Source organism: Sus scrofa, chromosome 13 (genome assembly GCF_000003025.6).
Source record: "Sus scrofa isolate TJ Tabasco breed Duroc chromosome 13, Sscrofa11.1, whole genome shotgun sequence".
Taxonomy (NCBI): domain Eukaryota; kingdom Metazoa; phylum Chordata; class Mammalia; order Artiodactyla; family Suidae; genus Sus; species Sus scrofa.
In genome coordinates this window covers 137505167-137533160 of record NC_010455.5, presented here as the reverse complement: position 1 = coordinate 137533160, position 27994 = coordinate 137505167, and the positions used below count along the sequence as shown (strand labels likewise).

The following is a 27994-nucleotide window of genomic DNA, read 5'->3' as shown; positions in this document are numbered from 1 at the left end:
GGGAGTTCTCATCGTGGCTCAGTGGTAACAAACCTGACTAATATCCATGAGGCCTCGGGTTCGATCCCTGGCCTCGATCAAGGATCCTGCATTGCTATGAGCTGTGGTGTAGGTCGCAGACACAGCTCGGATCCTGCATTGCTGTCTGTGGCAAAGGCCAGCAGCTGCAACTCTGATTGAACCCCTAGCCTGGGAACTTCCATGCACTGTGGGGTTCAGCCCCGAAAAAAAAGACCCCCCAAAAAAGGTTGTAATCAGAAAGGAAAAGACAACCTATGACCCTGAAAGATGAGAGCTTGACTAAATGTGGGGGCTGCCTGTTGAGCATGTGCCAGGCACTGTGCTAAACTCTTTCCCTATAAGTCCTCACGGCCGTTTGAAAGCAGAGAGATGCCCACAGATCACCATTCTCTGTTGATAGGAGGAAAGAGAGGTTAGCAAGGCTGAGGGATATGCACAAACTCCCAGTGCCAGTGGATAACAGAGTGGGGATCTGAACCCAGGACTGTCTGTTGCAGAAGCCCACCTCTGGGGCCCTCCACCCACCGCCTGCCCTGGAGGAGAACTGGCCCCAGCCCTCCTGACACATGCCAAGCCCTGGCTCCATGCACTCTCCAGGCAGCCTTTGGACTGTCATTTAATTTCCTGAGAGGGCTTTCTGGCTATAAGTTATGAAGCTGATTTCCTGTCGCAAATCATGGTCCTGTGAGTTTGGCTGGGGGAGCCAGCTCTTCCAGGTTCTGAGCAGCTCTGGAGAAAGCCATTCCAGAGCTTGGATGGTTAGAGTCCAGAGCCTCACACCCAGGGCGCTGACAGTCGCCGGGCAGCCCCAGCTCCGCATTGGCTGGACAGGGTGGGAGGGAGACAGCGAGATGCTCCTTTCGGTCCCCATCTCAGGTCAGCCTATGAGCCCTTTGGGGACCCTCGGGGAAGGGGGCTCTGCTGGTCCTCCTTCCTGGACCCCTCCCCCCCCTTGCCTCCATTCAAAATCTCCACTTGGCTGCCTGCCTGGGAAAGGAGGAGAAAAAGAGAAGGAAAAGAAAAGAAGAGGAAATTGCGGCAACCAAGAGCGGGAGAGAATGCACTCCGCCTGCGGTTTGGTGGGGAGGGAAAGGCGCGGGGGAGGTGCCCCTCACTCCTCCGACTCCCGCCCAGGGCCGCGAAAAGCCGTCTTCCCACCCACCCATCCCTCACCACTTGGGGGGCAAAGCTTAGCCAAGCTCAGCACAAAGATAAAATTGAGATGCAGATTCCTTCCCTTTGCTCTGAATAGAGCAGATTGGATACGGATTTCCCTCTTTTCTTCCCATTTAGACCATCTGGGCCACTGGGGCCCCAGAGAAGGTTGGGACCAGGTGGGGGAGGGAGCAGAGGCACGGAAAGACTTCCCAGCACTTTTCAGCTCTGGAACCTAAGGGTGAGGGTATGGGATGCCACCCCGACCCCGACCCCGACCCCCTTTCCACGGGGCAAGTTCATTGCCTGCCTTTGCTCTCTGCTCTCCTGGCTGGGGCAGGCTAGGCTGGAGTCTCCTCCCTTCTGTCTATTCCTAGCAAACTCCAAGTCCTGCATTTGCCCCATGGGTGTTTGGCATCCTTCCTGTGGTCCCGCCCACATCCCTCTAATGGCAAATAAATCCATGGGGAAGATGAACGCGAAGATAAAAGGGAAAACCTGATCACAGAAAGTTTAATAGTGAGGGCTCTTAAAAATCATTTGGGGAGTTCCTGTCGTGGCTCAGTGGTTAATGAATCTGACTAGCATCCATGAGGACGCAGACTCAATCCCTGGCCTCGCTCAGTAGGTTAGGGATCCGGCGTTGCCCTGAGCTGTGGTGTAAGTAGCAGACAAGGTTTGGATCCTGAGTTGCTGTGGCTGGCAGCTACAGCTCCAATTCGACCCCTAACCTGAGAATTTCCATATGCTGAGGGTGTGGCCCTAAAAAGAAAAAAAAAAAAATCATTTGGTTCAACCCTGTATTTTACAGATAAGGAAAGTAAAGCTTGAGGAAAGGTATCTACCTCAAGATTGGGCAGGGAGCTGGTGGGAAAATCAAGACTAATAACAACAAGAAGACCATGTTATATATAAGGCAGTGTTCTATGCTCTTTTTTTTTCTTTCTTTCTTTTTAGGGCATATTTAAGTTCCTGGGCTAGGGGTTGTACAGGAGCTGTAGCCGCTGGCCTACACCACAGTCACAGTAACACCAACTCTAAGCCACATTTGTGACCTATGCCTCAGCTTGTGGCAAGGCCAGATCCTTAACCCAAAGAGCAAGGCCAAGGATTGAACCTGCATCCTCATGGACACTGTGCCAGGTTCTTAACCCACTGAGCCACAACAGAAACTCCTTCAGTGCTCTTTATATTATGCTGTTTAATCCACATAATAACCCTATGAGGCAGGTAATATTATCATCTCCATTTCATAGATGGGGAAACTGAGGCACAGACCAGCTAAGTAACTCAGAGAAGGTCAAACCAGTAGAAGTTAGACCCACACCCAGGCAACCAGGCTCCAAAGCCTGCCTCTTGCACGGTCTCAGTGCACCACGCAGGAAGATGGCATTATGTGACAAAGCCTTGTGAGCAAAGCCCAGGCCTGAGGGACTTCTCCTCGACAGAGCTCAGGCTGTTCTGGTGATTATTTGCAGATGGGCAAAGCCCTAAAGCACAGTACACAACCATTCTGTATTTATAATCATGGTGTCCGGATCTGCTCCTATGACCAGAGTATGTCAACACAAGGTTAGAACTGAAAAAAGGGACTAGAAAGAGACTATGTGCATCACTTGGCAAAGCAAAGGCAACTTTGCAGGAAATGGCACATGTGTGGAGGATGGATCGACACGGAAGGAGAGCACCTGGTGTTCAGGAGACACCGTGGACTAGAACGAGACCCTGCCTCACAGCTGCAGCGCAGCTTAAGCGAAATAAGGTGAGTGTTATATGTTTGGTTCATACCTTGTCAGGCAAGTAACAGTGGTGGTGGTGGTTGCACTGAGGTGATGTGGTGATGAGTAGGGATTTTTTTCCTGTTTTCCAAACAGTCTGTAATATTCAATTGTTTTTGCAAGGAAGAAGAAAACAAAGGAGAACCTGCCTACTTTAATCGCTGGAATTACATGCTAAGGATATTGCCCAACACAAATGGAGCTTATCTATTCATTAGAGCAGCCTTCTTTTTCTCCTCCCATGGGCAAGCTCTCTCCATGGAAGTATTTTGCTATCAGATATTCAGTTGCTGTATAAAATGAAAACTGTATTCAGAAACATGGCTACAGCTCAAAAACAGCCTGCAAATCTAGCGAAAGGCCTGGGTTTCCTTGGGGTTTCAATGACAGAGCCACTTGATCCATAGACACCTTTGTGGGGAGAGTCCATTTCTGCTCACTCACCTGAGCACTGGTTCTCAAACCTGTAGAAGCTGCTTCCTATAATCCAAGGAATTCCTACAGAGACCTGCAGCTGATGGTTGCACCATAGAGTGAATGTTCCTAACGCCACTGAACTGTATACTTAAAAGCTAGTAAGATGGGGGAGTTCCCATCGTGGTGCAGTGAAAACAAATGTGACTAGGAACCATGAGGCTGTGGGTTCGATCCCTGGCCTCAGTGGGCTAAGGATCAGCATTGCTGTGAGCTGTGGTGCAGGTCAAAGATGCGGCTAGGATCTGGCTTTGCTGTGGCTCTGGTGTAGGCTGGTGGCTACCACGCCAATTAGACCCCTAGCCTGGGAACCTCCATTTGCTGTGGGTGTGGCCCTACAAAAACAAAGAAACAAAAAAAAAAGATTGAGATGGCTTGGTGGGAATGTAAAATAGTGCAGCTGCTATGTAAAACAGTATGGCGGTTCTTCAAAAAAACAAAAATAGAATTACCATGTGATCTAGCAATTGTACTTCTGGATACAGACACTGTATCTGGATCTTGCTTTGCTTTATTGTGCTTTGCAGATTTTTTTTTTTTTTTTTTGGTTACAAACTGGAGGTTTGGGGCCACCCTTCATTGAGCAAGTCTACTGGTGACATTTTTCCAACAGCATTTGCTCAGTGCATGTCTCCGCATCACATTTTGGTAATTTTTGCAATATTTCAAACTTTTTCATTATTGTTATATTTGTTCCCATGATCTGTGATCTATGATCTTTGATGTTACTATTGTCATTGTTTTGGCATTTTTTAATTTTTAGTTTTTTTATTCTTTTTACTCTTTTTGTCTTTTTAGGGTCACATCTGCAGCATATGGAAGTTCCTGGGCTAGGGGTCAAATCAGAGCTGCAGCTGCCAGCCACAGCCACGCAGGATCTGAGCTGTATCTGTGACTTATGCTGCAGCTTGCAGCAATGCCAGATCCTTAACCCACTGAGCGAGGCAGGGTCAAACCTGCATCTTCACAGACACTATGTTGGGTTTTTAACCACTGAGCCACAACGGAAACTCCAATTTTGGCATTTTTAGCAATAAGGTATTTTAAATTAAGGTATGTACACCTTTTTGAAATGCATAATGCCATTGTACACTTAAAAGACTCCAGTATAGTATAAACATAACTCTCATACATAATGGGAGACCAAAAAATTCATGTTTATTGCGATATTTGCTTTGTTGTGGTGGTCTGGAACTGAATCCACAACATCTCCAAGCTATGCCTGTGTGTATCCCCCAAAATTGAAAGCAAAGACTCAAAAAGATATCTGTGCACTCATGTTCACAGCAGCATTATTCACATTAGTCAAAAGGGAGAAGCAACCCAAGGGCCCATCAAAAAATGCATGGATAAACAAAATGTGGTAAATGCATACAATGGGACGTTATTCAGCCTTCTAAAGGAAGGAACTTTTTACACATGCTATGACAAGACGAACCTTGAGGACATCTTGCTGAATGATATAAGCCAGACACAAAAGCACAAATACGGTATGGTTCCACTTATAGGAAGAGGAGTCAAATTCATTGGGAGAGAAAGTAGAATGGTGGTGACCAGGGGCTGGGGAGAGGGGAGAAGGGAGAGCTGTTACTTGCTGGGTACCGTCTCAGTTTGCAAGATGAGAGTCCTGCAGATGGATGGTGGTGGTGAGTGCCGAACTATATGAATATTCTTAATACTACTGAACTGTACACAAAAATGGTTAAGACAGTAAATTTTATGTTATGCGTATGCTACCACAATTTTAAGAAAAAGAGCTCTCAGAATTCCTAGCAGCCCAGCAGGTTAAGGATCCAGTGGCATCACTGCTATGGCTCTGGTCACTGCCATGGTGTGGATTCAATCCCTGGCCCCGGGAACTTTCACATTCCACGGGGCTGAGAAGGACCAGGGAATTCCAAGGGGTGTGCTGCTGAACCCCCAGAGGACTTGGTCTTCTCTGCTGCTCTCCCCACAGGGTGGTGCCCACTACCAGACCCTCGCCCACCCCAGGGCTTGCATGCCCCCAACAGTGAGGGAAGTGAAGCCATTCATACCTTGGCTACCTCGCTGGTGCCTCAAGCAGCTCAGGCTGAAGTGTGGGCATCAGGAGTTAGACGCAGACCCAGGACCAGCTGAAACCATGAGGGGGCAATTTCGGGTGAGGCCTCGGACATACGGTGAGTGAGGCAAAAAAGACGGATTAGCTGTGAGGCCAGACATCCCGGCAGACCGTGTGCCTGCCACTGTCTCTGTTTCCTGTTGCTGCTGTAACCAATTACCACCACCTCGTGGCTTCAAACAACACACATTTATTCTCTCACAGTCTGTCAGTTAGAAGTCTGACATTGGGCTGAAATCAGTCGGCAGGGCTGCATTCCTTTCCGGAGGCTCTGGGGAAGGATCCATTTCGTTGCCTTTTCCAGCTTCTAGAGGCCCCCCACATTCCATCTTCAGAGCCAGCAACACTGCCCCTCTCTAACCATTACCCGGTCCTCTGTCACACCTGGGAAAAGCTTCTCCGCTTAAGGACCCTTATGCTTACAATGGGCCCACCTGGATAGCGCAGGTGGCTCTCCCACCTCCAGGTCCTTAACCAAAACACCTCGGCAAAGCCCCTCTGCTGCTTAACGTTCCAGGGCTAAGGACCTGGGTGTCTTGAGTGGGCCATTATTCTGCCTACCACATCCCCCATGGTACTTCCGCCCAGTTATTCCCACGCGGTAAACATCTCTGGCACCCAGAGACTCACCCATGCCTGAGTTTCCCCAAGAAGGAAGAGCAGGAGCAGGTAAAAGATCACCATCAAGTCTCAGGGAGGAAAAAAGGGGCCACTGTTCAGGGGCCGGTCAGGAAGGGTGAAGGAAGAGCCCGAGGGGGTGGGGAGAGAGGACCAGAGGTGGGAGCCCATGTGCAGAGCATCTCATGGGAAAGAAGGCACTCACAAAATGCAAAGGGGAGCAGGTGGCAGCAAAGACCTCACAGGTGAACTGCCCTTCAGACAAAGAAATTCATCAACATTTGGCACAAAAGTTTGACCAAAGGGGCATTATGATTCACTTCCTCAAAGGATTTTCCAAAGCATTCTTCAAGTAATGAGGGTTCTTAAAATAGGATTTACACCCAATTTTTCAGTAACACATAAAGGGATGCTTGTAAATCTATGGAAATGAAGTGAGACCAGTAACATCTGCCGCCTTCTGTGCTGGTGTCAGAGGGAGCGGGAAGGAACCACCGGCGTGGGGACGGGCTCAGACTCCAGCCTCCGTTTAATGCTCAGGCAACCTCCCCTCGTTTCACACACGCACAAACCAAGGGTAAAGAGGCGGGGGGAGGGAAGCAACAGGTCAGGCTCTCTGACGCCAAAGCCCTGTGCTTTCTGCCTTTCCTTAGATTTTTCGGCAGAGTTGTGTGTCTGTGTCCGCAGCGGAAACTGCAGCCCTCCCACGTGCATGCACGCAGCTTACCTAACGGGTCCTTTCTGGGATGATACTGAAGCTTTCAATGAGGGATAACGCCTTTCATTCTAAAATGAGAGAGAAGCTCCAAGTGGCCTGAAAGGGGTAAAACAGCCATGATCTAAATGGCCGATTTCCTGTCTTTTTGCGGAACCGCTGAACACAAGCCCCAGCGGGGGAACAAGGGCGTGGACCTGTTTCCCTCCCTCCCTTGGCCAGAGAGACTGATGGAATCACTCCTGGGGCTGCAGATCCGATAATATAGTGCCACGAAAATCTTGGACCGTGTACATACCTCTCTGTCATTATTACACTGTCCAGATTCCTGGCAACCTCTCACTTGGCCCTAACTCTCCTTTGTAGTTCTTTCTCCCAGAGAGGTGGTTCTTCAAGGTTCTCAAGGCCCCCTTCTCCTACTCCGGCTGCTCCCGGAGGGGTCTTGCTCCTTCCTCTCCAGGGTTTCCCCTTCCACCCCAATGCCATCAGCTCCCTAGGTCACCAGCTCTTCTGTTCTGGGCTCCAGAGCACAAAGCCATCTCCATCTCCGAGGCATCGACATTCCTACTGCAGCCTGGACCAAAAGATAGGGTCACCTTTCTCCCTTAACCTGCTCTTCCACATCCCTCATTTCTGTCAGTGGAACTACCCCCCACCCCGGGTATCCTGACTCCCATCTCAGTATTCCCACGTCTCCTCTCCTCACCTCCCACATCCAACCCATTGTCAAGTCCTGATATTTGTACTTCTGCAGTAGGTCCCAAACCAGACATCCTCAGGGGCGGTGGGTAGCACAGGAGCTAAGTGCAGAGGGAGGGGGCAGGGATGGAGACGGAGGACATATCCCTATCTGGACCAGACAGCTGTGACTCAGCTCTTGCCCAGTGGGGGGGAGGGGAGGGTGACCATGATCCATTTTTAAAAGAAAGCCTGCACCCTGGATTTATGTGAAATTGCCTTATTTTTAAATGCAACCAATTACTTGCAGTTTTGAAATTTCTATGTGTGCCAAACCAAGCACGTCTGTCTATAACCTCAGGGCTTCAGCCTCTCCCCCACTATTCTATCTGTATCCCTGATGCCAATATGCCAACATGTCACTGCTCCCACTGAAACTGACAGCACTAATGGCCTGAACCCAGCCAGAACCAGATTGGGACTCGAACCTAGACAAAACCCAGATTGGGACTCCAACCCACAGTTGTAACTTAGAACCATTCACCTGGTATCTGGAATTACTGTGGTTTAGGTTCTTTGTGCCTCCACGAAGAAGGAATTCAGCAAGAGACAAAGTGATAGGCAAGAAATAAATTTATTAAGATAGGGTGCTTGGAGTCCCCTTGGTGGCTCAGCGGTTAAAGAACCCAACTAGGATCCACAAGGATGTGGGTTCGATTCCTGGCCTCACTCAGTGGGTTAAGGATCTGGCATTGCCATAAGCTGTGGTGTAGGTTGCAGATGCAGCTGGGATCCCAAGTTGCTGTGGCAGCTGTGGCTTCGATTTGACCCCTAGTTGGGAACTTCCATAAGCCTCGGGTGCAACCCTAAAAACCAAAACCAAAAAGATAGGATGATAGGATGCTTTTGAGAGACACAAGCGGGCAGGTAAGGAGCTCTGCCTGGAGGATTAGGTGGGCTATAGCTTTATCGCCCAAGGGGAGGGAGCTGGAAAAGACTGCCTCTTCCTCTTTCTTGGAGTAGTAGCCCCTCCTGGGTATCCAGTCACGGTGTTTATTCAAATCAGCAGAAAGGAGGTCCTCAAACTCCCACCCTCGGTCTGAACCTGAATGCAGGCCTCATCCCATCCCCCACCCAATGACCTGAGGTATATCTCACTAGTGAGGTATCCCCCACTAGTCAAGCAAGTCTGCTTTGTTCTGATGGCTTTCTCGAGCAGTTATTACCTTACAGTGATTTCCCAAAGTCCCCTAGGTTTCCCTCTCTCAATGGTCCCTTATTGGGACTTCTACACCTACCTGTGCCTACTCCATCCCTATCACCTCTTGGCCAAGGGAACCACTTCCTCGGGGTCTCCCTGGGCCACCTTCTCCATCTTCCCTCTACTGATCTCAGGCTCCACTGAACCAACGTTAAGCTTTTCAGCTTTAGAGTCAGGCTCTCCGGAGGAGGGGAAAATGATGAGGGTGAAGGAGACAGAGAAGGCTGATGCCACTCCGGGTGGCAGAGCCATTAACAAACAAAGTTAAACATCTGGCGTTTAATTAACACTTCCCCTCCTCTTTCATCCTCCCTCCCATCTTCCTTTCCCAGAGGAGCTCCCTGTTGGGCGAAAGCAAAGCAGGAACCTGGAGGGCAGATTCCTGAAATGGGATGGGAGGTCCCGGCTGGAGGCAGGGCAGGGCAGGGGAGGAGAGAGTAGGTCCCTGTGTGCAGGAGGGAAAGAGGACCACCTGGGAGGAAGCAGGTTGGTGTTTGAGCAGAAGCATTCTAATGAGGGCAAGCGTTTCTAGGGGAGGGGCTGGGAGAGCAGCGGGGGTGGGTGTGGGGGGGGGTGGCTAGGAACTTAAGGAGGAAGATCACACCTCTCCTAGGATACACTTCCTCCTGTAAAACCTCTTCTTTCCAGAGAGATAATGAACTGACCACATGTTTAATTAGCACAGAGTGAAGTCAAGAGCATCTGCCAACCTGGACTGCCCAGGACCTGGGATGAGGGACAGCTGACAGCAGTGGGCCATGTCTGCACTAGACTGTGAGCTCTGAGAGGGGTCCACTCATCCCTGCCTTCCCGGAGCCAAGCACAGAGCCTGTCATGTAGTGGGAGCCCAGCCGACATGTGTTTGTGAATGAATAAATATATGAATGGATGGATGTGCCACTTCCTGGCACAGGTGTCCCACTGACAACCAGCTGGCAGGAAGGGACTATCTAGCAGCTAGCTTGCATCTAGCTGATCCAAGACCCATCCTTCTCCAAAAGCAACATGGTACCCCCCTTCCCTTGCAGAAGCCCCCCCCCACCCGGGTTCTGTGATGCCCACCTCCGCTCTAATTTGGCATCTGATCAAACCTCCCCATTTATTACGTATCTGGCTCCTTGGTTAGACTGAAAGTCCCGTAGGCAGATGTCACAATCCTATTGAAGCCCTCACAAACTACCACTGTCTTACACACAGAAGATAGGTAAGTATTTTCATTTGAGGGTGATGCTTTGGAGGGGTGCTAAGAGGTTAATGATTTAAAGAGTTGCTCAGAAAAGGGCTCCCCTAAAAGGAACAGTCCCCAGATGTCTGCTATACACCTGGAATTTTACTATTAGAAATGGATAGCTTTGATTAAGCTGAGTCATCTTAAAGTAAAACACAACCACTCTAAGCCACAGTTTGTGTAATGGGAATAGCAGTAACAAAAACTGTCTCACGATGCCTGTGTAAGAATCCATCAACGTGAAAGTTCATTTTAACAATACTCACTAAAACAAGTATTTAAATGTGATTAGTCAAGGACGCATCATCTTAGCAATTACTCATTTTTTTTTTTTTTGCCATTTCTTGGGCCACTCCCACGGCATATGGAGGTTCCCAGACTAGGGGTCTAATCAGAGCTATAGCCACTGGCCTACACCACAGCCACAGCAATGCCAGATCCAAGCCGCGTCTTCGACCTACACCCACAGCTCACGGCAACACCGGATCCTTAACTCACTGACAAGGCCAGGGATTGAACCCACAAACTCATGGTTCCTAGTCGGATTCGTTAACCACTGAGCCACGACGGGAACTCCAGCAATTACTCACTTTTGAGTTAAGCTTGTAGATCTTAGGATGGAGAAGAGTCTTAGGCAACCCGGTTCTCAACTGCCCCACACAGGGCCTCCCTATGGTCTTCAGAAGTATGTGTGGGACTTCTTGAGTTTAATTGATGTGGTGTTTCCCAGGAAAGGGAGAGGACAAATGTGGGGGTAGCAGGGCTCTGTAGCAGGTGCTGTTGGCGCCCTGCCAGTTCTCCATTTCTGGACTGATGCACTCACTCCTCCATCTCCCAGCAACCTTCTCGAGAGGCCAGCCCTTAGTCTAGGGCATTCTCTTCGGGGAGTCCAGCCTGAGAGACCAGTGGGCCATCACTGAGGCCAGAGTACAAAAGCCCAGCCAGCACCACTCCCTCGGGGAAACAATTTCCATGGAGCAAGTCTCACTGCAGGGCTCCCAGTGGGATCAAGAGGCTTCCCTATAGCACATCTTCTCCTGGCTTTGTCTTCTGTTGGTCCTGCTTCCCTCATGCCCTCTTGGATGCTTCTCATCTCAGGCTCTGCTTCTAGGAACCTGCCCTAAGACAAGCCCTCAGGAGGCTTTGGCAGAGCAGGGTTGACGAGGAGGTAGGGGAATAAGTGAAGTGGGGTCAGGAACAAACCTGTTTGTCCCAGGGTTCTGCACACAGCCCCACACTCTGCATGCAAGACAAGTATGGGCCAGGCCAGCCCTCAACCCCCACCAGGGCTGGAGCCTTGAGCAGAGGTGGTGTCTGCACCTTCGTCCCCCATGCTCTCCTGATCTCCGGGGCAACATGGAAATCCTCTCCAAGGCCCCACAATGTTTCCCTGGAAAGTCATAAATCCAAAAATCAATTGCTCTTCATGTGAGCAGATATCAGGATGGGCCCCCAGGAACTTTTAGCCTCACAGACTCTCACAGGATTAGCATAGAAAGGACCTTGGGAGACGGTGTAACTGCTATGCACACTTTAATCTGGATTATACTTCTGCATCCATGCTCTCCCCTCTCATTATAAGTGTGATAATTATGGTCTGCTTTATTCTGCTCTAAACCATTTACACACCTGGACAGACTCAGAAATGCATGGATGCTAATCCCCCTTCCCCAGGCCCTTTTCTCAGGGCTGGCCTCCCCAGGAGCAATGAACCTGAGTCAGAAGGGATGGCGGTCCTGGGGGTGACTGGCAGCAGGGTGGGGTGCAGGTTGAAAGGGCCCAGATGCTCTGTCCCTTCACTCAGAAGGTGGGAGGGCAGCCATGGGCATCCCAACCCACCCGGCTCAATACAAATGGAAAGAGCAAATTTTCTAATAGAAGGCAGGGGAAAGTCAGGTAAAGTTGGATCTTCCTGAGGTTACTAATGCCTTGTGAGTACATTTGAGGTCATCCTATCCATTTCCCCAGGGTCCAGGGACGATCGCTCCTCCCCACTCCAGGGGCAGCTAGATTTGGGGATGGAGGGGTCACGTCACCTCAACCACAGTGACCCAGGCAGTGTCTGGTACCCATCCGTGTCAGGACATTCTGCGTCTTTTCTGCACCATGAATCTATACTCACAAATAAATGCCAAGGGCCTCAGAATGGGGGAGGACCCTGTCTTTCCCTTCAGGAAGAGATAATTCCATGGTTTTCTGCTCACATATTTTTAAAAATGTATTTATTTATTTTGCTTTTTAGGGTCACACCTGTGACCTAGGGAGGTTCCCAGGCTAGGGTCGAATCAGAGCTACAGCTGCCAGCCTATGCCACAGCCACAGCCACGCAGGATCTGAGCTGCATCCGTGACCTACCCCACAGCGGACATCAATGCTGGATCCCCAACCCACTGAGTGAGGCCAGGGATCAAACCCACATCCTCATGGGTGTTAGTCGGGTTCGTTTCCACTGAGCCGCAGTGGGGACTCCTTCTGTTCCCTTATTAAATGCTGACCTCTGATTCCATTTTCCTCACCAAATCCCAGATACCAGAGCTTCTGGTGAAAATACATGATTTCTGCTCTCTCATAATTATATCTAAGCTTTATTGTGTTCTTTATTCTATGACAGACAGTGTGCTAATTGTTCTACAAACGTTATTTTATCCTCACCACATGCCTCTAAAACAGGCTTTCTTGTCTTTCAACAGGGGGGAAATCTGAGAGGTTGGGTTGCTTGCCCAGAGTCACACAGCACACGACAGAGCCAGGATCTGCTAAAGCCCATGCTCTTAGCCAGCCTGCTTCCCACCTCCTTACAGGACTGCTGAAGAGATGAGTCCCCCAGGATGGAAAGAAGGGGGGCTTGGTGCTCTGTCCAGTTGTGGGGGTACAGAGCAGGGAAGCTTCCCAGGCCTTCTCCTCACCTCTGCCCCCAAGACAGAGTTCAGTTCAGCTCTTTCCCACCGCCCAGAGTGTCCTCCCTGCAACCCATCCCATGCTGGGCTTTGGATCCATTTTCTTCATCTCTTCTGGGCAGGGATGCTTGAGGCTGTCAGGGCTACTGATTGCTATTTCCTGTTCCAATCTCCAGTCTCTGCAGTGGGAATTCCCAGGGCCACTCCCATCCTGCTCCACCCCCAGACATCACAGCCCCTGGGTCCTCCCAGCCTTCTGGGAGCCTGCCTGTATTCTACTTGTGGGGTACATGAAGTGCTCTGTGCCCTACAGATCTGCTCAACCCCTTCTGCTCCTCCACACCGGCCCTGCCTTTCCAGTCACTGCTCCTCAGCTGCGCCAACAGCGGGGGTGGCGGGGAGCAGCGAGGCAGATAATCCAAGGTAGCGGGGAAAGTAAAAACCATCTCTCTTTGGCTGTGGAAGGTATTTTTGGACCTACAGTTGAATGTGGGTGGTGTGTGATGTGCTGGAAATTCACAACACTTCAAACCAAATCCTGAAGCAAAACCAGCAGGACCTGACTTCTGGTTTTAGGAATTAGAAAATCATCTACCCTCTTCCTATTTCCTGCTGGGCTGGGTAGCTCGGTGTCTCAGCCCACATTTAGGACCAGCTGAATCAGAGCTGCCCCACGCTGGAAGCCAGACCTACGCTGTCCTGCTGACGACAGACACGAGCCAAACAAAACATCTGTGACGCCACGTGGCCCACGGACAACCAGTTTGACCCTTGGTCCTCACATGTTAACATGCATCAGAATCTCCTGCAGAGCTTGTTAAAGGAGCTTGATGGGCCCCATCCCCAGAGTTTCTAAGGTGGAGTAGTTCTGAGGTGGAGCCCAGGAATTTGCATTTCTAACAAGTTCCCGGGTGATAAAGGGTCCAGGACCACACTTTGGGAACCACTGTTCTAGCCTAGTGGCTATAAACAGGGGAAATTTATGCATCCTTTCCTTTAATATTTAATAACCTTCCAGGGTCAACCATGTCCTTAAGGAGCTGAAAGTCAGCAGTTCCCACTGGGGCTCGGCAGTTAGTGAACCCGACTAGCATCCATGAGGACACGGGTTCGATCCCTGGCCTTGCTCAGTGGGTTATGGATCTGGCATTACTGTGAGCTGTGGTGTAGGTCACAGCTGGGGCTCAGGGATCCCGAGTTGCTGTGGCTGTGGTATAGGCCGGTGGCTACAGCTCCGATTGGACCCCTAGCCTGGGAACCTCCATATGCTGTGGGTGTGACTCTAAAAGACAAAAAAAAAAGAAAAAAGAAAAAAAAAAAGAAAGAAAGAAAAGAAGTTGAAATTCAGATGTACATTGAGGAAGGATGGGTGCCTCTTTATTAAGTGTCCACTGTGCCTCCGAGGCATCCACAGACAGCATTTCCTTTAATCATGGCAGCATTTTCACCACGTGGGTGTGACTGGCCCCCCCCTTCACTGCTGAGGATCTAAGCCACAGAGAAGTCCATGACTTGCCCAAGTCACACAGCTAGTCAGTGACCATCCTGGGACTGGAATCCACATCGGCCTAACTCCGGTGCCCATGCTTTTGCCAAGCCATCAAACTCCCCAGAGAAACGAGTCCCCTCGTCAAAGCATACCTTCTTCCTGGGGATGGAGCAGACTGGCCCCCTCTTTAAGGGTCCCCTAAGGCTGTCCTTGCTCATAGGAAGGGCTGGATCAAGAGCCAGAAGACGCGATAAGCATTCTTTGCCTCCTTCCAAAGGGCTTTGCCGCGTGGCTGTGAATCCCAGAAGACAGGATGGGCTAACTCTGGGGCAGCCATAGGGCCCTAGGAATGCCACGCCTGAGGAAGCCCCTCCGTAACAAAGCACCTTAGTCCCTGAGGATACAGCAGAGCAGGATGGGGAAAGTGTCCAGCTAATGTCTGTAAAGGCCCAAGAGCAGGAACCCTGTCTGTTTTGATTAGCCATGTATCCCTGGCTCGTTACACAACACCTGATGTATATAGTTAAGACTGAATTACTTGTTGAATGAGAAAATGCTGAATGATGAGCCAAAGGGTAGGGAATCTCTGCCCTTAGCCAAAGGGACTTTGGATAATGTGCCCACTCATGGCTGAAAGTTTAGACACTCATAAAGCAGCCAGCCTTGAGAAAGAAGACGTGGCAGGGGATAATTCTGCTCGAGGTAATGGATTGGAAATATTTTCCAAATCCAGTGTGGGCTGAGCAGCAAAGATATTAACGGGTCTGCCAAGAGCTGACAAGAGTAATGCCATGTTCACTTCTGGATCCCCAACCCCTGTGCCTGCTGAATGAACGAGTGAGAGAGTCTCCAATCCTTGAACGCCCAATGGGGAAAGTTCACACACTGCTGCAGCTGCAGAAAAAGCTTCCCCAAGGCTTTCAGGAAGGTGGGTGGGGTGGGATGAGCAGCGAAGGGCATGGAGTGGAAAGGCCTGACTCTCCCTGAACACACACTCCCAGCAAAAGTAATGCCTGGCCCTGCGCTCTTAATCATTGCCCCACCCCCACGGCAACTTCCCTTCTTTTTATTTTTTATTTTTTTTGCTTTTTAGGGCCCCATCTGCAGCATATGGAGGTTCCCAGGCTGGGGGTTGAATCAGAACTGTAGCTGCTGGCCTACACCACAGCCACAGCAATGCAGGATCCGAGCCTCGTCTGTGACCTACACCACAGCTCACAGCAGTGCCGGATCCTTAACCCACTGAGCAAAGCCAGGAATTGAACCTGCATCCTCATGGATTTGTTAACCGCTGAGCCACAACGAGAACTCCACAGCAACCTCCCTTCTTTTTACAAGAGGAATAATGATGAATAATGACGACCACAACAGTAGCACCAATAACTACTGCTTCATAGACTTGTGAAGATGAAATTCTTGAGAAAGTGGTGCCACTGTGAGTAGAGTAAGTGCTTAACAAACACCTGGTGACCGAACAAGTTCATTGAGGGCCTGGCCTGTGGCTGGGTCACTTCCCAGTCTGGAGAGCCCCTCACCTCTCCAGGAAAGAACATTCTTCCTCTGTCTAATTTGCCTTCCTCCTACTGCAACTTCAACCCTCTTACTCCACTGTCCTTGGTGACAGGATGGCAGTTGGTGGGACCTTTCTATAATATTAGTGCTCCAGGATTTCCAGGAAACCAGCAGTAAAGGAGTTGTTGGAGTCATGCATTCATATGGTGTGTGCAGTGACTTAACATATGATCGGTCCATATCAGTGCAACTTGAAGCCACTTGGTAACATAGGGGTTTGCTACCCTGTGTGCAGCATATCAGCCCTTCCCCTGCCACTCAGCACACACCCTGATGTCTCCCCTCCTTCAGCTACATGTGTGCAAAACTCAGCCTGGACCAGGCATCCCCAGAACGTGAGTCAAATAACAGTTGTTCTTGGACAATACACTATTTTGCATTATCTGTGATGCTACAGTTTGACTTCATTCAGCTCTTCGTTTAATCCATAAGCTCCAGATGATCCCACTTACACGCTTGGGCAAACAGGTCCAGCACCAGGGGCAGAGGAGTCAGTGAGAGCGGCTGGGATGTCAGGTTGGGTACAGCCGAAATGACCAGGCAGAAAGGGGACTGCCAGGGACCATGCATTTCCCGTTTTATTGAGGGGATAGTGCTGGTCTTCACAACCACAACCCCACCAGATCCCCTGTAAAGTCTGCAAGCAGGTTGTCACGGCTTCCATTTAATAGATGAGAAGTTGGAGGCCCTGAGAACAGCTCCAGATCCAAAGGTTCAGAGTGGGAGGTTGAGTCAGACCTGCCCGCTCTCCAGTCCCTGGATGTAATCTTCTCCCCAAGTCAAGCCTTGATGGCTCACATGGCCTACAGCACCAAGCAACTTGGTGCTGGGAGCCTAAAACTGAGAGAGCCCCTACCAATGGATGACAGGAAATTCAGAGTGTCTGCACCCCTTGTTTTTTAAATTTTTTTGGGGGGGGTCTTTTTTTTTTTTTTTTTTTTTCTGCCTTTTCTAGGGCCTCTCCTGCGGCACATGGAGGTTCCCAGTCTAGGGATTGAATCGGAGCTATAGCTGCTGGCCTACGTCACAGCCACAGCAACGCAGGATCCGAGCTGCATCTGTAACCTTACACTACAGCTCACGGCAACGCTGGATCCTTAATCCACTGAGCAAGGCCAGGGATCGAACCCTCAACCTCATGGTTCCTAGTTGGATTTGTTAACCACTGAGCCACGATGGGAACTCCGGTCTGCACCCCTTGTTTCAGAAATCTGGGAACTAGAAGTAACTGAATCCCAAGGTCCCCAGGAAAAATCACTCTCAATGCCCTCTTTGGGGCGTGACCTATATTGAGACCAGGGCAGGAATAAGAAGCCATGGTGTCACGCTCCCCAACCCTGGCTTGTGTTCAGATTACATTTTGTCCTTCTCTGCCCTCCACCCCCACCCCCAGCTTCCCATTAGGGATGCCAAGCAGGTCTGGGTCCCCAGACCCCTGGGAGGAGCCAGCCAATGGGGCTGCCAAGTCCAGGGTACATGAACTGGTGGTCTAACTCAGCTTCTGAGATGCAGCCAGATGAGGACAGGACCCTGGACCTCTGTGCTGCAGGCGCATCTCCTCCCCGACCCCAAGGTCTGTCTGGCTGTAGAAGGTGCTGGAGTCTGCCCCTTTTCTCTTATAAGAGGAAGAAAGAAAAGCAGTGGGAGGGATGGAGGGGGAGGGAGGGAGGGGTGTAATAGGACGGAGACTAGAAGGGAACAAAGAAAACTGAAGAGCTCATTTGTTAAGGTCATGAAAGGGAGGGAGCTTTTTTCCAATGTTATTGCTCTTATGATGGTGATTGGGCCACACATGAAACAGGGAAGGGATAAGAGGCTGGAGTCGGTGCTGAAGTTGTGTGATGCTGCAGACTCGGTGGGTTGCAGATTCCGAGGGCGGGCACAGTGTGGAGCCCAGTGTGTGGGGAGAGAGTAATCCTGGGATTCCTCAAACCCCTCCAGGGTTACCTCTCCAGGCTCAGTTCCTGGTGATCTGGGTCCTGTCAGCTCAGATTCCTGAACTTCCAAAACAGAATTGGGTCTCAACTCATGGGGCAAGGTCAGGCATTGGCTAGAAACTGGCTGCCATTCCCGGCTCAGGCCACATCAGTGCCCAGATCCATCTGGCAGCAAATGGTTGGCTGAGGGAAGCTGGGTCCCCCATCTGCTCCCCATGCAGGCCATGCCCTGCAGTCCAGGGAGCAAGAAGGCTTATAGGTGGTTCCCTACTGATGGGGCAGGGCGGCTGGGACAGAAAAGAGGGCCCAGCAGCCCCACAGTCCAGCTCCAGCACGAAGCCTTTCCAGGAATTGCTCCCATGCCCCTCTCTTGCCAGGTGGGCCTTATCTCTCCTGGCAGATGAAAGACAGTTCTGAATAAATACCAGGCCTGGGCCTGCCTCACCACTACTGCCCCAAACACACTCTCAACATGCACGTGTGCCTAAGGGTGCACACTGACCTGTGCACACGCACACATACACTGATGCCTCAGGTCCAAACTCACTCCCATGAGGCTTCTCCTGCAGGTGCAATAATGTGGCCTCACTGCTGCCTCAGCCCTGGGCAGCTACAAAGCAGGTGACTGGTCCTCCTTGTTGAGGGGTGGGGCTGTGCTCAAGGGCTTTGTAGGTGGACAGTCCTTAGGACCTGCTGGGGGGCAGAACAGAGAGCTTCAGCCCTGGGCCAGGGGATGAGAGGAGAGGAGGGGAGTCTGTAAGAGAAGTACAGTGAGCTCTTTCTGACCCGGTATAAAAGCAGCCCTTTTTAGAGACAGAAAGATGGTCAAGCTCGGACAAAGCCCTTCCAGTGCTTAATGAATGTCTCTCTTTAAACCTGGTCATTGGTGCCAAAGCCCCTTAAGCTTTGCATTCATGGAGCCCAGTGAGAATACTGGCTAACAGGCTTACTATTTGCAGGCATTTTTCTAGGACTTTATGACTCACCCGGCGGGTCTTGCCCCTCCCCCACGCCATCTCCCTTTCCATAATGGACCTGTCTGGGCATAGCATGGCCCTGGTCAGGGCCATTTGGAGGAGCATCTGAAAGGCAGGACTTCTGGGGAGGTGCCTGGTATCCTCTGCTCAGGCCCAAGGACAGCAGGGGCAGAGGAGGGACTGGGAAGCAATGTCATTTTTCTCCTAGAAGCTTTAGTCCAGTGTCTGCAGCTGTGGATGAGGAGGGCCAGAGGATGGGTGCTGGGCTGGGGCCAGGGCCAGGGCGGGGGTGGGGGTGGGGGTGGGGGTGGGGGGCGGCAGTGGAGGGAGGCACAGCTGAGCCCCTGCCTGCCAGGAAGGCAGCCGCCTGCTGGTGGGGAGGGAAGATGGTGACTGCTCCCCAGTCCAGCCGCGCCTGTCCTGGCTCATCTCAGCCTGGGCTGGGGAAGTGCCTGGGACACTGATGATAACTTGAAGAGGTGAGGACCAAGGCAGGGACCCGTTGGCCTCCTCCTCCCGGCCTTTGTGTGAACACACTTTGTTTGAGCCCTGCGTTCACATCCCAGCCCTGGCATTTCGTAACCTTTCTGAGTTGGTTTCTTCACGTTAAGACCATGCAGGGCAGTATGAAGATTAAAAAGATAATGTCTGCAAAAGCACCCAGCACTGGCTGGCACCTAGAAAGCCCTCGATAAATGTCAGCCATTGTTTTATCATCATCATTAGTGCTGGGATTATGCGGACCCTCCACGGCGCTCACTCCAGATGCTCACAATAGCCTCCAAAGCATGCTCCCTAGCTCTCATCTCTCCAATCCATCCCACACAGAGCTGCCAGAACAACGGTCAACTGTGATGATTTGGTCCCATTATTCTGCTGCTAATAAGCCTCTACCAGCTCCCCACTGCCTACACGATCACATCCAAAGGCTCTTTCCATCCGGCACAAACTATCCTTCCTGCCTCCCCTCTGGCCATTCCCTGTGCATCCCCACCTGGTCAGCTCATCCCAAGTCTAGCCACCCCTCGTGCACTTGCCCGCCCCTGTGCCTCTGCTTCTAGGACTCGCTTCATGCAGAATTCCTCTGCTCCAATGAAAGTCTTCCACCTTCAAGGCTTGCACAAACACCTGCTTTTCTGCACAGCCTCTTCCGACCCTGGCATAGCTAATAGCTTTCTCGGCTGACGGACGCAGCACGTGGCTTAGGCTACTCTCAGCACTGATCCACCCTGCGTGTGGCTGTGTATGTGAGGGCAGTACTTCTCAAAGGGTGGTCCCCTGGACCAGCCGCATTTGCAGCCCCTGGAAACTTGTCAGAAATGCAAGTTCTGGAGTTCCGTCGTGGCTCAGCGGAAACGAATCTGACTAGCATCCATGAGGATGTGGGTTCGATCCCTGGCCTTGCTCAGTGGGTTAAGAATCAGGCATTGCTGTGAGCTGTAGTGTAGGTCAAAGATGAGGCTCGGATCCTGAGTTGCTGTGGCTGTGGTGTAGGCCAGCAGCTACAGCTCCGATTCAACCCCTAGCCTGGGAAGCTCCATATGCTGCTGGTATGGCTCTAAAATGACAAAAGAAAAGAAAAGAAAAGAAATGCAAGTTCTCAGGCCCCAGCCTAGACCTACTGGCTGAGAAAGGCTGGGGATGATGCCCAGCACTCCATATTCTGATGGACTCCCAGTTGGGGAACCCCTGGTGTAAGGTCTCCGTACCTTACAGGTGGAGCCTGAAACACAGAGGAAGTGATGGGTTAGACCAGATCCCCTGGGTAGCTTTGAAAAGCTACTGCCCCCTGCAGAGATCCTGATTTAATTGGTCTGGGGTAGGACCTATGTAGCCACGTTTTTTTTTTTCCTACTAAACGTTTATAAATACCTCCACAAATATAAAGCAGTTAACAGATTGTACTGTGAACACCTGTTTGCTTACCATCAACATTTGGCTGTATTTGCTTTATCACATATCCATCCATCATGCTTCTATCCATGCATTCATCCATTTTATTTTTTGATACATTTCAAAGTTGCAGGCATTATGCACATTACCCAAACACATGTAAGTGATTAAACCCCCTGTAGGTGTGTCCACGGTGCCGCCAGGGCTGCTCTGACCTCAGCTGGGAACCTCTGCCAGCCTCCTAGCCTTCGTTTCCACTGTGAAATGAAGATGATGGTGGATGATGATGATGATGCCTGCTCTGCCTCCCCACGTTGGAGGGAGAGAATGAGATCACATCTGCGAAGGCCCTTTGCAAAGGGCTTGGAATTAGGAGAAAAATGATTGCTGACTCCAGGTTGGAAAGAGCTGTCACAGGTTGTCAGATAAAACACAGGATGCCCAGTGGTATTTGAGTTGCAGATAAGTGACAAATAATTTTTTCAGCATATGTCCCAAGTATTGCATGAGCATATTTATGCTAAAATGTTTTATTGTTTCTCTGAATTTTTTGTTGTTGTTGTCTTTTTAGGCCTGCACCGTGGCACATGGAGGTTCCCAGGCTAGGAGTCAAATCAGAGCTGCAGCTGCCAGTCTATGTCCCAGACACAGTAATGTGGGATCCAAGCCACATCTGAGACCTACACCACAGCTCATGCCAACACAGGATCCCCGACCCACTGAGAGAGGCCAGGGGTGGATACCACTGAGCCACGAAGGGAACTCCATTTCTCTGAAATTTAAATTGCACTGGCCATCCTGTATTTTGATTTGCTAAGTCTGGCAACAGGCACTAAACCCTATCCTGTGGAGGAGAGCGGGGATTGGATCCTCCACCCAGACAACAGCACCTACTGCTCTGCCCAGCCTGCCTCTCAGGTGCCTGGGAGCATGTGGCTATTGGCCAGGCCTAGTGGGCAGGGCCAGGCAGGGGTCTGCTTTAAGCTGTCATCTGCCAAGGTGTGATTGTGAGGGCCAGGCCCTCCATATATATGAAGGGAGGGAGATAGCAAGCAAGAGCAAGTGAGAGAGAGAGAGAGAGAGAGAGGACGATTGATTGATTTTAAGAAATGGGCTTATGTGATTTTAGAGACTAGCAAATCCAAAATCTGCAGGGTGGGCTGGCAGGCTAAAGACCCAGAGAAGAGCAGATACTGTAGCTCAAGTCTGAAGGCTCTCTGCTGGCAGAATTCCCTCCTGCTGGAGGGGAGGTCCGTCTTTGTTCTCATCAGGTCTTCAACTGATTGGATGAGGCCCACCCACATGATAGAGGGCAATCTGCTTTATTCAGAGTCCACTGATTTAAATGGCAATCTCATCCAAAAACATCCTTACAGAAACATCCAGAATAATGTCTGACCAGATATCTTGGTCCTGTGGCCCAGCCAAGTTGACACAAAATTAGCCATCACAGTCAGCAAGTCTCAAACATCAGGGCACAAAAGCATCACTTGGGGGAACTCATTAAAATGCAGGTCCCCAGGCTCCACCCAGAGATTTTGATGCATTAGCTCTGGCCCAGTGCCCAGGAGCCAGCATTTTAACCATCATTCCAGATGGTTCCACTCCAAAAGCTCCATGGGCCCACTTTGGGAAGCACTGCAGTTGGATTCATAATTATTTGCCGACTCCAGGAATGCTGAAGGCCACAGTGTGGGTGGGAAGGCTTCCAAGCCAGGGCTGGGCCACCCCTGCAAGCCTGTGTCCTGGGGGCTCTGGCGCAGGTGCAGTGATGGCAGATGGGGAGCCTGCCAGCTAGTCCCACCCCTGGAGGGGATCACAGTGGCGTCTGCAGACAGACACAGGAGACAGAGAGCAAGACTTGTGCCTACATCAGCTCTGGCACTAACCCAGAGGGCGAACCCCTGAACCTCTCCTGACCCCACTTGGACCCTGGAGTGCCTGTCTTTCTCCCATGTGAGTGGAGTTGGTGGACGTGCTCGGCCTCTCAGGAGCCGATGAGATCATGGCTCAGGAATCTGTGTGCAGTTGGTTGCCCCTGAAAAGAACCGCTCACTCAGCTGGGGAAGCGAGCAGCTGAATGTTCACAGGCTGGGCGGGTGGCGGGGATCGAGGGGTGGGGGGAAGCAGGGCAGCTGCAGGGACCCACAGCATCCCAAACACCCACCAGCTAGCATTCATCCTCTCCCGCAGAAAGAGGAAAATCGATCCAGGACAGAGGAAGCCTATATGACATCGCTTTTTTTTTTAATGACTCCCATAGACCATGGGTCAAAGTTATGTCCTTGAAAACCCTAAGAGCTAAATGGTACCAGCCTGGGAGAGGAAGGAGTCAGGCAGAAAAAGAAATTTGGTGGTTTGTTAGGCTTATCTCCCGGCACCAGCTCACCTATAACATAGGGCTAGCAGGATGGAGGCTTCCACTGGGTGGCCCAGAATGAAGGTCCCCGGGGGAGAGGAAGCACAGGCCTCGTGCAGGAGGAAGCAGCCATCCTCGGCGCTCTGCACGTGCTGATGCAGAGCACGTCGGCTCTCCGTTCAGCTCAAGTGGGTGCAGGGCAGGAGAGGAGGTTAATGGCTGTTCCGTCTTCCAGGCCCTTTAGTCCCCTGGTTCTGTACCCTGCAGCTCTGGGCTGTCTGTCTCAGCCACTTTAGAGTGACCACAAGGCCACCATGCCCTTTCTCCCCACTCGTCCTGCCCAGGCCCAGCTGACATTCTTCAGCCCTGTGAGTGATGGCACAGTGGCTGGGAAGGGGGTTCAGACAAGACGTGGGGCGCCAAGAACACCTTAAAAAGAAAGGCCAAAGGACTAGGACTCTGCAGCCCAGGCAAAGAACAAGTCCATCAATGGGATGGGGTGAGGGTGTCAAAATCCTCAAGTCTCTGAAGGGCAGTCACTTAGAGAGGATAACCAGTGACGCCTGTCACTCTGCAGACAGCAAGGCAGAGAGAGTGTGAGCCAAATATGAACCCAAATCTGAAGCCCAGAGCCCGGCCTGCCCCCTCCATCTCTGAGGGCACCCGGCTGCCACCCAGAAGAAACACAACTCCATCGGACACCAACCACAGAAGCCGGCCCGCAGCCCAGCACCCCCCAAACACCCATTACGGCCTGTCATCCATGAATATTTCCACACTCTCCCTGAGTCTATTCCTATATTTAGCTTATGCCACCTCTGGGGGTTATGAGTTCCATATAAGTTTACTACCTGCTGTGTAAATAGCACTTACTTTCATTTGTGCTAAAGCTGCCTTTTGCCAGCTTCAAGGGCTGCCCGCCGCCTCGATCTGATTTCAGGGATGTTGGAGATCAAGTCCACCTGTCACCTCAGCCACAGACTCCACAGGCCGAGGGGATGGCCACCGCCTCACGCTTCCTTCCTGCTGGAGTCCTGGTAGAATTTGAGTCTCACCTCAGACACAGTACATTAAAGAAGGAACGTGGGCTGTACACCCAGTTTTGCCCGCGTCAGAACCCAATGCCAGGCTCTTTCCTAGACCCTCAACCATAATCCTGAATGTTTGGCTGGTCTTTTCATCCAAACAAGCACACAGGGCCAAAGCTTTTAGGGGAGGGTTTCTAACAGCTCCTGAGATTTGCTGAGCTGTGGCACGGCCCTGGCAACTCACAACTTGCAGGCATAACTTTACATATCTTCCCTGAATGTGTGGCCTTACTTACGGGGTAAAGCGAAGTTGGCCTGTCGTCGGGCCCTACCCACCAGGTGATCTGACATTTCATCCCTTGGAAGCTTTTGATGCCATCTACATTTTCCTTTTTTTTTTTTTTTTTTTTTTTTTTTTTTGGCCACACCTACAGCGTGCAGAAGTTCCCATGCCATCTCTGGCCTCTCTCAGAGGGGTTAAGGGTCCAGCATTGCCATGAGCTATGGTGTGGGTTGCAGATGCAGCTCAGATCCCATGTTGCTGTGGCTGTGGCATAGGTCAGCAGCTGCAGCTCTGAATCAACCCCTAGCCTAAGAACTTCCATATGCTGTGGGTACAGCTCTAAAAAGCAAAATAAATAAATAGAAAGAAAGAAAGAAAGAAAGAAAGAAAGAAAGAAAGAAAGAAAGAAAGAAAGAAAGAGAAAGAAGAGAAGAGAGAGAAGAAGAAGAGAAGGAAGAGAGAAGAGAAGAAAGAAAGAAAGAAAGAAAAGAAAGAAAGAAAGAAAGAAAGAAAGAAAGAAAGGAAGAAGAAGGAAAAGAAAGAAAGAAAGAAAAAGAAAGGAAAAAAGTTCCCAGGTTAGGGATTGAACCCTGGATCCTTAACCCACTGAGCCACCAGGGAACTCCAGATGTCACATACATTTTCTATCAGATTCTACTATCAGCTACTCCCCTGTGCAAAAAAAAATATCATTTCTGTTTTGTTCTTAAGCCAGTCGCTAGCTCATGATCCAAGGGACCCCAGAAGATCTCCCTGTCCCAGGTGTGGGATGCTGGCAGGGTGCGGTGAGCACACCCCCAAACTCCTTGGAGAGCTTCAAGGCCAGCGAGCCTTCTGGCTAACAGGGGCCTTCCCAGAGGCAAGGCAATGGCTCAAATTATTATAACTTTTTAATTGTGGTGAAATATACAGAACAGTTACCATTTTAAGCATTTTTACTTTGTTTTTTGCTTTTTAGGGCTGCATGTAGAGCATATGGAAGTTCCCAGGCTAAGGGTGGAATCAGAGCTGCAGAGCCGCTGGCCTAAACGATAACCACAGCAACACAGGATCCGAGCCTTGTCTGTGACCTGCGCCAGAGCTCACAGCAGCTCTGGATCCTTAACCCGCTGAGCAAGGCCAGGGATCGAACCTGCCTCTTCATGGATACTAGTCGGTTTCATTACCTCTGAGCCACAGTGGGAACTCCGCCATTTTAACCATTTTTAAGGGTACAGTAGCATTATGCATATTCACATTGCTACCATCACCACCATCCTCTCCAGAACTTTCCTCTTCTCCAAAGGAAACTCTGTACCCGTTAAATACTAACTCTCCCTACTCCCCTCCCCCAGCCCCTAGTGACCACTGTTCTACTTTCTGCCTTTACTAATTTTGCTACTCTAAGGTACCTCATGAAAGTGGAGTCGTTCATTATTTGATCTTTCACTTAGCATAATGTCCTCAAGGTTCATCCATGCTGTAGCATGTGTCACCAAAAAAAAAATTTTTTTTTTGGCCACGCTTTCAGCATAGGGAAGTTCCTGGGCCAGGGAGTCTGAGTCGCGGTTTGACCTATGCCACAGCTGTGGCAACAGCAGATCCTTAACCCATGGTACCACAGTGGGAACTCCTCACCAAAAATTTTTTTTTTTTGCTTTTTAGGCCCACACCTGAGATGTATGGAGTTTTCCAGGATTGGATCTAATCAGAGCTACAGCTGCTGGCCTACACCACAGCCACAGCAATGAGGGATCTGATCTGTGTCTGTGACCTACACCACAGCTCATGGCAATGCTGGATCGCCGACCCACTGAGTGAGGACAGGGATCGAACCCACATCCTCACAGATGCTAGTCAGATTCGTTTCTACTGCACCACAACAGGAACTCCCTCACCAAATTATTATTATTTTTTTTTGTCTTTTGTCTTTTTTGTTGTTGTTGTTGCTATTTCTTGGGCCGCTCCCACGGCATATGGAGGTTCCCAGGCTAGGGGTTGAATCGGAGCTGTAGCCACCGGCCTACACCAGAGCCACAGCAACGCGGGATCCAAGCCGAGTCCGCAACCCACACCACAGCTCATGGCAACGCCAGACTGTTAACCCACTGAGCAAGGGCAGGGACCGAACCCGCAACCTCATGGTTCCTAGTAGGATTCGTTAACCACTGCGCCACGACGGGAACTCCACCAAATTATTTTTTAAGATATGTCACCTTAAAGGTGGCATTTTGGTGAAGAAGGAATGGACACATTCACAGGATTGGCACCCATAAGTGTGGGCAGGTGCACACACTTGGCTCGTACAGATCCAGGTGTGTAAATGCCCATGGGCTTGCACACTCCCCTCCACACAACCTCCACAAATCCCAGAAGGCTGCCCTTGTGCCCTTTAGGAGTAGTTCTCAGACCTTCTTGTGCAGTAGTGACACCTGAAGAGGTGGTCACACTGCAGGTCCCAGCTGAGACTCCTATTGGGCACTTCATGGCACTGCTGCACTTGTAACAAGGGAAGGACCCGACACCAGCCCAAGCCCCTGTGCAGCCAGCCCTCCCTGCATGGCTTCTTGTGCAAAAAAGCAGGGGAGAGCTCTGTGGGGAAATAGGGCCACCACGTCCCCAAGGGCACTCCTGGCCTGTGAGAGTCATTCTAACTCCCAACACCCTTCCCATTTCTCTGGACAGTGCACACCAAGGGTGAGGCAGCATGCTGGGGGTCTGCGCAGAGAAGAGGCCAAGCAAGGAGTTCCAGGGAGTCCAGGTGGAACAAGACAAGAGCACCAAGGCTATCACACAGCCAGAGCTTGACACGGGCCATGAGCTTGACCTTGGCCAACAGTATTTTTTTTTTTTTTTTGTCTTTTCTAGGGTCACACCTGCGGCATATGGAGGTTCCCAGGCTAGGGGTCAAGTTGGAGCTGTAGCCAAGGGCCTAAACCATAGCCACAGCAATGCCAGATCCGAGCCGTGTCTGCGACCTCCACCACAGCTCACGGAAACTCGGGGTCCTTAACCCACTGAGCGAGGCCAGGGATTGAACCCACAACCTCATGGTTCCTAGTTGGATTTGTTAACCGCTGAGCCACGACGGGAACTCCCTTGCCACCCGTATTCTAAGCAAAGAAAGAAAGCACTTCTGGAGCAGGGAAGGCTCCTCAGAGGAGGTGGCCCCTGAGCTCGACAGGATCCTAACGTACATAGAGAAGAGGCAGGAAAGCGAGGCAGGAAAGCGAGGCATGGTGTTAGGAGTCAGCCAGGATCCAGTGCGACACGGAGGGAGGGATGACTCCGAGTCAGGACTCTGGGTATGGCTCCAAGTGCTTTGCATTTAGCCGTATGACTGGGACAAATCTCCAGGTTTTACAGGCTCTGGTTCCTTGTGCCCAGAGCAGGGCTGGAATGACGGGATTGGAGGTTGGGATCTTGCTATGGAGGGCCTTGAATGCATTCCATCCAGGGAGAAGCTGGGAGCCAGTCAATGTTCTAGAGCTGAGACACATACTCCTTTGAGCTACAGGCTTGTAGGGAGCAGGGGTCTCTCTTGACCTGTG

General features: G+C 50.9%; 1 protein-coding gene across 6 annotated transcripts in view; it reads right to left on the bottom strand.

The window, feature by feature from the left end:
* The window catches only part of SEMA5B (semaphorin 5B), a 142981-nt gene that overhangs the window by 53802 nt on the left and 61185 nt on the right, over window positions 1-27994 (bottom strand). The window contains exon 1 of one of the 6 annotated variants that reach the window (XM_021070257.1): window positions 5465-8198. The exons of the other annotated variants lie outside the window; for them this stretch is intronic. The gene's annotated coding sequence lies outside the window, so the exon portion shown is untranslated. Of the gene's footprint in view, window positions 1-5464; window positions 8199-27994 lie in introns of those variants that run through there. 6 annotated transcript variants of the gene reach the window in all.